The following is a 12,799-nucleotide window of genomic DNA, read 5'->3' as shown; positions in this document are numbered from 1 at the left end:
ATTGATATCAATATATAATCTATTTCATTGTTAAAAAACATATTTACAAAGTTTATTTTCTAAGTCATTTCCTTTATATATATTCTATGGACCTTACGTAACTTTGCCTTAGAGAATTTTGGTATAGCTATGTAACAAAATTTTGGTATTGCTATTCCCATGCTGTAATGTGTATATATTTGTATTCTCAGTAGCAGTAATTCTCCATATAGGGATTTATACACCCTTAGTGAATCACAGGAGATGTTGTATCCCAATGCAATTTCTTACCTCAGTTTCTCTCTGGAGAGAGGGTCTATTTATAACTTGTAGCAGATCATCAAATAACCCCAAAAGATTAAGAAGCCTTATAACAGAATGTCATTTAGAGTTTTTGCATTATTCAGTGATCCCTGTAAATTGGCATAGACCAAGCTGATTAAACACAGAAGTTAATAAGTCAGGGACATCCATTGTGATGGTGAGATGGGGGCTGGTGGGAACAGTACAAAACGGATGGGGGGAGGGTAGGTCCAGTCTGACATTATTTTCTTTTGTGCAGTTTTTCTTTTAAGCACAACTATTGAATGTTTATTGACAGTGATAATTGAAATACTTCATTTTGTTTCTAACAATTTGAGATGTAATTATAAAAATCTATTTCTAAGACAAAAGATGTTGAGATTTCTATGTAGTTCATAAACTTATAATGACTTTTATTTGCTTGATTCATTTTTCTCAGTCTTTTGCATTCCTGTTGTGTCTTTGATTATTAACACAATTGGTATGACCAACTAAGTATGGATAAATTATACTTTTGATTGAAACCAAGTTTTCATTTTTTTACATCAACAGTGTTATAAATATTGATGTGAATAATATATTTTGGTCTAAATAATCTTGGTTAAAGACTCTTTGCATAACATATTTACCAACTATGAATAAATGACAATAATAGGAAACTACACTTGTGGCCTTGATATCTACAAGTACATTAACTAGAAGCATCTTTCTCTGAACCATCTAAATGTGATCACACTTCAGATGATCAGATATCAGGTAATATAAACTGATATGACAGTTTCTGGAACTATTTAGCTGGAATTTTAGTTTATTTTCTGAATGCTGCTTCTTTTGTGTAATAAAAAAAATGACTTCTTTGACTTTATAAGCATTACACTGATGCAAATTTTTATACTACAAAAGTCCAGAAGAGTAGATGGGGATTGGTATTAACAGTTTGCTCAGCAGAGGTGGGTCTGTTGTCCTCCTAGATTGAAAATCAATGATATATTTCAAGATTAGACCTTGTTTTCTTTCAATTTTATTGAGAAATAATTGACATAAGTTACTGTAGAACTTTAAGGCATACAGAATGATGGTTAGGTTTATATACATAGTGAAATGTTTACTACAATAGGTTCAGCTAATATTCATCTTCTCATATAGATGCAATAAGAAGAAAAGAAAAAGGAAAATGGAAACAAGTTCTCCTGGTGATGAGAATGCTTAGGATTTACTCTCTTAATTTTTCTTTATACAGCTGTTCCTTAAGTAATATCATTTCGTTCAATGAAACTTCATTATAATGTTGATAAGATGCTGTAGGAACTCATCTCTTATTTATGTCAATTATACTATAGGAAAATTAGTTTTGTTATATGTCATTTTGCCATAGTTCCAAGAACATATCAGTTACGTTAGGTGAGGATATACTATATCATATGGCAGCATTAGCTATAGTCATTATGTTGTATATTATATCCCTAGTACTTATTTATTTAAACTGGAAGTTTGCAGCTTTGGACAACCTTCCTCCAATTCTGAATCATCCCCACCCTCTGCCTCTGATGACCACAAGTATGATCTTTTTTCTATGAGGGTTTTTTTTTTAAGATTCCACATATAAGTGAGATTGTACAGTAATTATCTTTCGCTGTCTGATTTATTTCACTTCGCATAATGCCATCAAGGTCCATCCATATGGTCAAAAGTGGTAGGATTTCCTCACTTTTTTAATGGATAAAATTGCATTGCCTTGTATTCTATTGCATTGCATTGCATTGCATTGCATTCTATTCTATTCTATCCTATTCTATTCTATTCTATTCTATTCTATTCTATTCTATTCTATTCTATTCTATTTAGAATACCACAACTTCTTTATCCACTTACTCATCAATAGACACTTAGGTTGTTTCCATGTCTTGGCTGTTGTAATGCTGCTGGTAACATGGGGTGTGCAGAGATCTTTTGGAGTTATTGTTTTTGTTTCCTTTGGGCATATTTCCAGAATTGGAACTGCTGGATCATATAGTAATTCTATTTTTAATTTTTTGAGGCTCCTCCTTACTGTTTTCCATAATGGCTGCACCACAATACCACCACAGTGTACAAGGGTTCCCTTTTCTCCACATCCATACCAGCATGTGTTATCTCTTGTATTCTTCAGGATGGCCTTTATAACACACTTGAAGTGATATCCTATTGTGGTTTTAATTTGCATTTCCTTTGTACTCACATTGACAGCACATAAACTATTTTGCATTTCCCTAATGACTAGTGATGTTGGACATATTTTCAAGTACTTGTTGACTTTTTATATCTTTTCTTTGGAGATATGTATATTCAGGTCCTTTGACCACTTTTTATTTATTTATTTTTGCATTTGAGTTGTATGAGTTCTTTGTATATTTGGATGTTGTCTTCTTATGAAATATATATTTTCCCCTTTTGTTGGTTGTTTTTTCACTTTGTTGATGGTTTGTTTTTTTCTGTGCAAAAGCTTTTTAGTTTGATTTTATCTTACATGTTTATTTTTTATTTTGTTGTTTGTGCTTTAGGTGTCTCATACAAAAAAATCATTACTAAGATCCATGCCAAGGAGTTTTATTCCTGCTTTCCTCCAGGTGTTTTATGGTTTCAGGTCTTATGTTTTTAAGTCTTTAATCTATCTTGAGTTACTTTTTTGTGAATAGTGTAAGATATGGATCTAGTTTCATTTTTTTACATGTGAATATCTATTTTTTAAAATATATTTTATTGCTTTTTTACAGAGAGGAAGGGATGGGGATAGAGAGTTAGAAACATTGATGAGAGAGAAACATCGACCAGCTGCCTCCTGCACACCCCCCACTGGGGATGTGCCCGCAACCAAGGTACATGCCCTTGACTAGAATCGAACCTGGGACCTTTCAGTCCGCAGGCTGATGCTCTATCCACTGAGCCAAACCAGTTACGGCAACATGTGAATATCTAATAATCTTAAAACCATTTATTGAAGAGACGGTCTTTTCTCCATTGAGTATTTTTGGTTCCCTTGTCAAATGTTAGTTGATTGTATATTGTTAGGTTTATTTCTGGGGCCTCTGTTCTGTTCCATTATTCTGTTTGTCTGCTTTTTATGCAAATAACACAATATTTAAATAGCTGTGGCTTTTTCTATATCTTGAAATCAGGAAATGTGATTCCTTCTATGTTGTTCTTTTTTCTCAGGATTTCTTTGGTTATTGGGATCTTTTGTGGTTTTATATAAGTTTTAGGAGTGTTTTATACTTCTGTAAAACATCAATGGAATCTTGATAGGGATTTAATTGAATCTATAGATCAGTGGTTCTCAACCTTCCTAATGCCGCGACCTTTTAATATAGTTCCACATGTTGTGGTGACCCCCAACCACATAATTATTTTCGTTGCTACTTCATAACTGTAATTTTGCTACTGTTATAAGTCGTAATGTAAATAATCTGATATGCAGGATGTATTTTCATTGTTACAAATTGAACATAATTAAAGCATAGCGATTAATCACAAAAACAATATGTAATTATATATGTGTTTTCCGATGGTCTTAGGTGACCCCTGTGAAAGGGTCATTTGACCCCCAAAGGGGTCACGACCCACAGGTTGAGAACAACTGCTATAGATGATTTTGGATAGTATGGAAATTTTAACAAATTAATTCTTCCAATCCATGAACACCTTTCCACTTATTTCTGTCTTCTTTGTTTTCATTCATTAATGTCTTATAGTTTTCAGAGTAGAGATCTTTTACCTTCTCAAATTTGTTCCTAAGTATTTCATTGTTTTTGATGCTATTGAAAATGGGATTTATTTCTTTATTTCCTTTTCAGAAATCTGATACTAATATATAGAAATGTTACTGATATTTAATATTACTTTTGTATTCTGCAACTTTACTGAATTTATTGATTAGATTTAACATTTTTTTGGGTTGAGTCTTAGGATTTTCTCTATATAAAATTATCTACAAATATAGACAATTTACTTTTTTCTTTTTAATTATAATACATTTATTTGGTTTTCTTGCCTGATTGTAGTAACTAGAATTCTAATACTATGTTAAATAGGAATGGTGAGAGTGTGCATGCATCTGTCTTGTTCCTGGTCTTAGAGGTAAAGCTTTCAACCTTTAACCCTTGATTATTATGTTAGCTTTTCATATATGGACTTATTAAGTTGAGATATGTTCCTTATAAACTCTAATTTGTTAAGAGTTTTTGTTATGAATTTTGTCAAATGCTTTTCCTGTTTCTATTGACATGCTCATATGATTCTTTTATATCATTCTATTAATATGATATATCTGTCACATTGGTTGATTTGTGTATGTTGAACCACCCTTGCATTCCAGGGACAAATCACACTTGATCACAGTTAATGTTGCTTTTATTGCTGAAATAGTTTCCTAGTATTTTAAAAATAATATGTTTTTATTAATTTTAAAGAGAGAGGAATAGAGAGAAACATTGATGAGAGAAACATTGATTGGTTGCCTCTTGCATGCCCCTATTGGGGATTGAGCCCACAACCCAGGCATGTGTCCTGACTGGGAATCAAACTAGTGATCTCCTGGTTCATGGGTCAGTGCTCAACCATTGAGCCACACCAGCCAGGCATGTTTGTTAGTATTTTATTGAGAAATTTTACATCTATGTTTATTAGGGACATTGGCTTATATTTTTCTTCTCTAGTGATATCTTTTCCTGATTTTAGTATCAACATAATACTGACCTCATAACATGAGTTTGGGAGTGTTCCCTTCTCTTCACTTTGTTAGAAGAGTTTGAGAAAGATTAATGTTATTTTTTAATGTTTTTTTTTAAATATATTTTTATTGGTTTCAGAGAGGAAGAGAAAGGGAGAGAGAGATAGAAACATCAATGATGAGAAGGAATCTTTGGTTAGCTGCCTCCTGCACACCCCCTGCTGGGAATCAAGCCCGCAACCCTAGCATGTGCCCAGGACGGGAATCGAACCCGGGACCCTTCACTCTGCAGGCCAAGGCTCTATCCACTGAGTCAAACCAGCTAGGGTTTGTTTGTTTTTTTTAATGTTTGATAAAATTTTCAAGTGAAGCCATCTGATTTTGGGCTTTTCTTTGTTGGGAGATTTTTGACTACTGATTGAATTTCCTTAGTGTTAATTGGCCTATGTAGTTTTTCTCTTCCTGATTCAGTCTTAGTGTTTTGTATGCTTCTAAGAATTTTTCTTTCTTCTAGCTCATCCAGTTTTTTGGGATGTAGTTGTTCATAAAAGCTTCTTATGATGCTTTGAATTTCTGTGATATCAGTTGTAATATCTCCTTTTTCCTTTATAATTTTCTTGATTTGGGGTCTCATTCTGTTTTTCTTGATTAGTCTAGCTAAGGGTTTGTCAGGGTTTGTCAATTATCTTTTCAAAGAACTAACTCGGGTTTGGTTAATCTTTTCTATTGTATTCCTGTTCTCTATTTCATTTATTTTGGCTCTAATATTTATTATTTCCTTTCTTCTGCTAACTTTGGTCTCAACTTATTCTTTTTTTCTAGTTCCTTAAGGCGTAGAGTTATTTTATTTGGGATATTTTTGCCTCAAAATGTAGGCATTTATTACTATCAAATTTCCTCTTAGAACTGCTTATACCATATTCTGTATATTGTGTTTCCACTTTTATTTGTCTCTAGTAATGTTTTTACTTCTCCTTTAATTTCTTCTTTGATCCATTGGTTGTTTAGGAGAGAGTAGTTTTATTTACATGTGTTCATGAATTTTCCAGTTTTTCTCTTGTTCATTTCTAGTTTCATGCCAAATGGTCATATTAGATACTTGTACGATTTCAGTCTTTTTGTGTTTTCTGACTTGCTTTGTGACCTAAGACCTTGATTTTTCAAATATTCTCTCTGGATAAGACCTTTACAGAACTTGAATTTTTAAAGGTGAAGTTTGGTTTAGCCAAGGTGCATTGAAAGAGTTGTCTTATAAGTTTGCTATGACATTTGCTTACATGAAAATACAGTCTCTTTTATTCAAGATATTTTTAAATTTGCAAGTTTGAAATAAATGAGTCTTAATATATTTATCTTAGCAGTCTACAGGAAACATTTCTGGTCACCCTAACCCTATCCTAATTTGGGTTATGCTTACCTCACATATACCCATCCATCTCTCCTCATTGTACCATATCATGCCTACTTCTGATATAGTGTTTAGGAGATTACATTATACTGTACTATGTAAGTGTTTATCTTTCTGATAAGACTGTAATTTTTCTGAAGGGTAGGGGTTATGATTTACCAATCTTTCCATTCCCTTATCTAGTATACAATAGTTATTTGATGACTATCTTTTGTTAAATATAATATTGTCAATCTGTGATGTGGACAGCAACATGTTCATCTTATTTTCTTTCTTTCTTTTGGCTTTTTGTTAATCCTTACTGAGGATATTTTTCATTGAGTTTTAGAGAGAGTGGAAGGAAGGGAGCAAAAGAGAGAGAGGGAGATAGAGAGAGAGAGAGAGATGTGAAAGAAACAGTCGATTGGTTGCTTCCCACATATGCTCTTGACCAGGAATTGAATCCATGACCCTTAGGTGTACAGGCTGGCACTCTAACCACGAGCACACCAGCCAGGCTATTCATCCTATTTTCAATTTTGTTTATAAAATTAATTGATTAAACTTATGATAAGGATTTTTTAAATTTGATAATGACGCAAAATAACTTAGTTTTAGATGAGGCAGGGGATCTTATCAATGTCCATGAGCACAACATAAAGGTTTTCTGTCATTTTTTATTTCATGACAAAATGAAATAACCATAGTTGTAATTCTTAGATTTTTAGGTTAACTAATATTAAACTTATCAATGTTCTCTCAACAATCTGTTCATGTTTCTAAGTAAAGACATATATACTTTGGCGCATTTAAGGACAAATCCCAAAAATCTTATTTTAGGAAAGAAAAGGAGATATATTTATATTTACATTTGGCTAGTATTTTTGGCCTTTGTTTTTCACCCTTCCTATCACTTCAGGCTAGCAAGACCTAACACATTGACAACGGGCCACTCACATGCTCTAATCTGGGAGACCCTGCTGCTTTCTTTGAGAGGGTCATAACTTTTTATATGAGTAATGAAAGCAATCACAGCCTTTAGTTCAATTAAACTCAACATTTATTAACAGGAACCTACATTTTAGGCACTGTGTTTGTGAATTCATATGTGATTAAATCATACTACCTCAGATGATATTGTTATCATTAAGATACTCAGAAATACTTAATGATAACATTATCATCAAGATTCTCAGAGCTTAATGGGGATGAAAAATATGGCTATAACAATCTGAGTTGCTTTACTTGAATTACTATATTGATTTTTTTCTTCGTTCTATTTTACTTCTCATACACATTACCTCTATGTTTTGTTTTTACCCCCCTTTCACTCCAATTTGGCTCTATTCTTTACTGTGTATTGCTTTGTCTTCTTTAGAGGCATTCATACATAAAGCCCATTTTTTTTTGTAAAAAGATGTGCAATAATAAATTATGCAAATAATCACACAATTTCATATTTGTTTATTTTCCCCTTTAGAATAAGAAAAATGGTTAAGCTAGCTGCTGCCCCAGTATTAGCACTTGATGGATTTTTGCTTACTCAGTTTAGGTATATTCATGGTTTACTGCTGCCATCCCAGCTATCGATTGACTTAAAAGTGATTACAATTATATTAAACTAGAGGCCCGGTGCACAAAAATTTGTGCACTCAGGGTGGGGGGGGGGGTCCCTCAACCCGGCCTGTGCCCTCTCGCAGTCTGGGACCCCTCGGGAGATAATGACCTGCTGGCTTAGGCCCGCTCCCGGGTGGCAGAGGGCAGGCCCAATCCCTAGGTGCAGCCCCTGGTCGGGCTCAGAGCAGGGCCGATTGGGGAGTTGGGGCGCCGCCCCCTGTCATGCACAGAGCAGGGTGGATCGGGAGGTTGCGATGCCACCCCTAGTCAGGCTGGCGGGTGACTGAAGCTCCCAACCTGTCCTTTTTTTCTTTTTTCTTTTTTATTCTGGGCCAGCTTTAGCTCTGAGGCTTGTCTCCAGCTCTGAGGCCTCAGCTGCTGAAAGCAGGTATCTGGTTTGTTTGGGTTCTATAATCGAAACACTGTTTCAACTCCAGCTTTGAGATCCCGGACAGCTGAAAGCAGGTTTCTTGGGTTTTGTTTAGCTTCTATATTTGTAACAATGTTTCAAACTGCAAGCTCAGAGGCTGGCAAGGCAGGCGGGGAACGTTGGAGTCCTCCATCACTGAAGCAAGCAAGTCTCATGTTAGCTTCAAGCTGCCTGGCTGCCGGCCGCCATCTTGGCTGGCAGTTAATTTGCATATCGCCCTGATTAGCCAGTGGGAATGGTAGCGGAGGTATGGCTAATTACCATGTTTCTCTTTTATTAGATAGGATGTGACTCTGAGTTTTTTCTAGGAAACCATGAAGGAGTCTTAAGAGGCTTGTCCTAAGAATAGGGTTATTGCTTCAAGGCTGTTTTCATGTTGGTAGAGATGCTCTGTATATTTTTTTAAAATATGTTTTTATTGATTTTTAGAGAGCAAGGAAGAGGGTTTGAGAGAGAAACATCATTGATTGGCTGCCTCCTGCATGTCCCCCTACTGGGGATTCAGCCCGAAATCTGGGCATGTGCCCTCACTGGGAATTGAACATTCGACCTCTGAGCTACACCAGACAGGCTCAGTGTGGTTTTCATAAGCTTGTTATCCATTTGGTTTAGAACAGCAAGTGCATGGCACATTGTACGTTCTGGATCCAGTTCTTTAGAATGAGCAAAGGTGGCCATGGAAGGGAAGAGGGATTTAGGGCCTTCTTTAGAAGGAATGTTTGACATGAAGGAAAACTTTGGGAGTTTTTCCCCACACCAAAAATTAGAGAGTACCTAATTTTAAAAAGAAGAAAATGAAGAAATAGCAAATGGGAACTTCTGTAGATGAAATACTGAATGGAGAGTAAAAAAGTGGAATAGAATTTCATATTAGAAGGGTAATGTTTATTGTCATGGTACTTGATGACAGAATATGTATTTTTCGAGAAGAGTGTTATGAAATTTTTTCCCCTTGAATAACAGAACTTTAGAGTTTGGAGGGGATCTAAGTTATTGTTCTTTTCTAGCATTCATATTATATGCAAATGGAGATTGAGACTCAGTTGGCTCCCTGACCAATTGTAGAACCATGGAATTTGAGGGGCTCAAAGGACCTGCAAGATTATTTAATCTAACTGCCCATCTGAGAGGCTCAAATCTGTTCTTGACTGAATACTAGAATTTGAGACTGGAAAGGACAAGCATGGCTTCTTTGCTGTCCTTTCCACAACATTATTCTTAAGAGATTATCAAATCTCTTGAAATCATGGCCCAAAGAACTATAACCCATGCCTCATGGAAGTTTATTTAATAAGTGTATTTTCTGGTAAGGCACATCATAGCCTTCTTGTGCTTAAGAACACTAGACAGCACTTTAGCACTGTGCTTGGGAGCAAAATTACTAACAAAAAGCAAAAAAAAAAAAAATGGTACTAAAGACATTGCAAAAAGAATACTTGTTTATAGTATGGGAACTGAAACAAGGCAGCAGGTCACCTGTCCCATGTCAGCTGGGAACTTGTGTGGGAGATGACTCAAATCTTTTCAGCTCTCATCAAGTACTGCGACTTATAGTATAAAAACACCGTAAGTATTGATTTTGTGGTTACAAGTACATTTAGTGAGTAGGTGAATTCACAAATATGGAATCTGTGAATAATGACTTGTACTTCCAGTGCAGAAAATAAACTGAATTGAGGCTCACTACTCAGATTCATCTTTGGATATCACTACCCTTCCTTACCCCCCCTAGGAAGTTTGTTCTGGATTCCCAACATAAATAGAAAAAAAAATCTGGAACCACATAAATAGGTTTAACATCATCTTCTGTAAGTCAGTCAAATATTTTCAGAGAACTACCCCCAATCTTATTTTTAAGGTAAACTCACCTTTTTACTCAACTGCATCTCAACAGCATTAAGGTTTATGATTTCCTCATGAGTTTAATGAACCCCAGGAAACTACTGACTCTGGGCAGAACTATTGCCCTGAATCCTATGCTCCTCCCTACTCCAACCCATGTAAACTTACTCATTGTAGCAAACCTCCACGTAGCAATTACCCAGTAAATATAGAGAAAACCTTAAATTATAGAGAATTAGTTACTTTTGCCTTTCATTTTGCTAGCAGATCCTGGCCTAGAACTCTATGTCTTAAACCCTACTTATGTGTACTTCCTACTACATCATGCTACACAAAGTAGTTCTTTAAAATAACAGTTGGTTCCTAATTGAAATTTAAGAATAACCAAAAAAGATTAGCACACCACAAACACGTTTACTTGTAAAAGAGGAATCTTTGTGGTAATGGGAGTGAATTATAAAATGTATATTTTTCCTTTCATCTAAAGTTTAGTTTTACATCAAACAAAAAGAAACTCCTTTTTCATTGGTGTTTTCCTTTGGTAACAGAAAGGACTGTAACTAGAGAGTGGAGAGGATCAACCATAGTATCCCAGATACTGGAACTGTGAGTCTGGAAGAATTTGTCTGGGAGATGTATATTTTGGTGGCCCTACAAATTGTTGCCATTTACAGGATTTGAGTTATTACTTTTTTTAATTAGTTGGTAGCATTTAAAAATCAAGCAATTTCACATAAAATTCTGGATTTCTGTCTTGTCTTGAAAAAAATTAGGTGACTACACTGGACTTACTTTTCTATAAGGGAACACTTGGTGGAGTTTTGTGGTAGCAGTCCCCTTAAAATGGGATGTGGGCTGTTTCTGATTTGCCATAGTCTTCAATGGCATTGTATTATCTCCATATCTCTGAGGTTCTTCCTTTCTTATTTTATGTTAAGTTTGTGACTCGTATTTTACCAGCTAAAGGAAATGGAACTTTTATCCCAGTGGTTTAAATATTTTTGATCTACACAATATATCATAGTATTAAAATGTGTAATATAGTGCTTGGAGTGTCTAAGGCCAGCTGTGGTAGTGCCCAAGGCCACAGGAATAGGATTGGGCCTTCTCTCTAGCTTTCCTGGGTCTGATGCATCTGGCACTGTGTGTGTGTGTGTGTGGGGGGGGGGGGGGGGTGCGCGCAATAAAGATAGGAGCTCTTTATTCTTGGAAATATTCCAAACCGTTGAATCATCCTTCCCCTGTAGACCCTAAATGGCTTCCAGTAGTGTCTTGTGTGTGTGTGTGTGTGTGTGCGGGGGGGGTGTTTCTCTCTTTTCCATGTCCCGCATGGAAAAGGAAACAGTCCATTTGCTGAGTGGAGGAGCTGGGGATTAAGAAATTAAGGAAAGACCAAGACGCAGAAATAGATTTTAAGCTGGGGCCAGGTGGGGGCCATCCTCTCTGATGGAGAGTTGGCAAAAGCGGCCTGAGCCACACAGCAGGTTTATTTTAGAGGCCTAGATTTACATATCTAGTTCCACCCCTGCCTGATTAACATGTCCAGCCTTATTGGGGAAGCATGTTTCGAGGGCGTGGCTGCCTGTGCTCTGAGTTCAGCTGACAATAATTATAAGAAAATGCCTAGGTGCCTCCCAGGCGGCCCTCTACAGTGTCTGAGGCCTCCTGCATCCTTCCTCACATCCTACAGAAGAGCACTCCATTTGTCCCAGAATTCCCTGGTACTGGCTCTGAAACTCTTGCTGGCATCTACCACTGAAGGCTGTGGCTGAAGAACTCATGATACTTGCTCTTGGGACCCAGCCACCATGGAGTGAGGAAACCTAAGCCTGTGGAGAAGGCACATGTGGAGAAAAGCAGTACACAGCGCCAACTGAAAGCCATGTGAGTGAGTCATCTTGGAAGTAGATCCTCCAGCTCCAGCCATTGCTGTGTGGAACAGAGATGAGCTGGTGAGGTGGTCCTGCAAACCTCTGCTCATTTTGCAGATTCGTGAGCAAACTATATGATTGCTATTGTTTTAAGCCACCAACTTGGATTGGTTTGTTTGCAGTAACATGTAACTGATGTGACCCCACTTCCCTAAGTGGGGGCCCCAGGCTTGGAAGGCAGGAAGTGGGCCAGCTCTTTTATTTGTTTTTAAATATATTTTTTTTTATTTCGGAGAGGAAGGAAGAGGGAGAGAGAATGAGAAACATTAATAACGAGAGAGAATCATCGGTTGGCTGTCTCCTACACGCCCCCTCCCCACTGGGGATTGAGCCCACAACACAGGCATGTGCTCTTGACTGGAATCGAACCCGGGACCCTTCGGTCTGCAGGCCAATGCTCTATCCACTGAGCCAAACCAGCTAGGGCATGGGCCAGTTCTTGAGCCCTGGAGCTAGGACCTAGGTCAGCACTTATTCCTTCAACAGGTGTCTATTGAGTGGCCACCAAGTGCTAGACACTATACTAGGGGCTAAGGAGTTAGCAGTGAATAAAATGGACTGAGGCTGCCTGGTGGGCACAGTAATGAGAGGATGGAGGAGGGAAA

Source organism: Myotis yumanensis, unplaced genomic scaffold, assembly GCF_028538775.1.
Source record: "Myotis yumanensis isolate MYYU_CA2020_CCGP unplaced genomic scaffold, mMyoYum1.0.hap1 SCAF_3, whole genome shotgun sequence".
In the NCBI taxonomy this organism is placed as follows: domain Eukaryota; kingdom Metazoa; phylum Chordata; class Mammalia; order Chiroptera; family Vespertilionidae; genus Myotis; species Myotis yumanensis.
Note: the sequence above shows the minus strand (reverse complement) of the source record.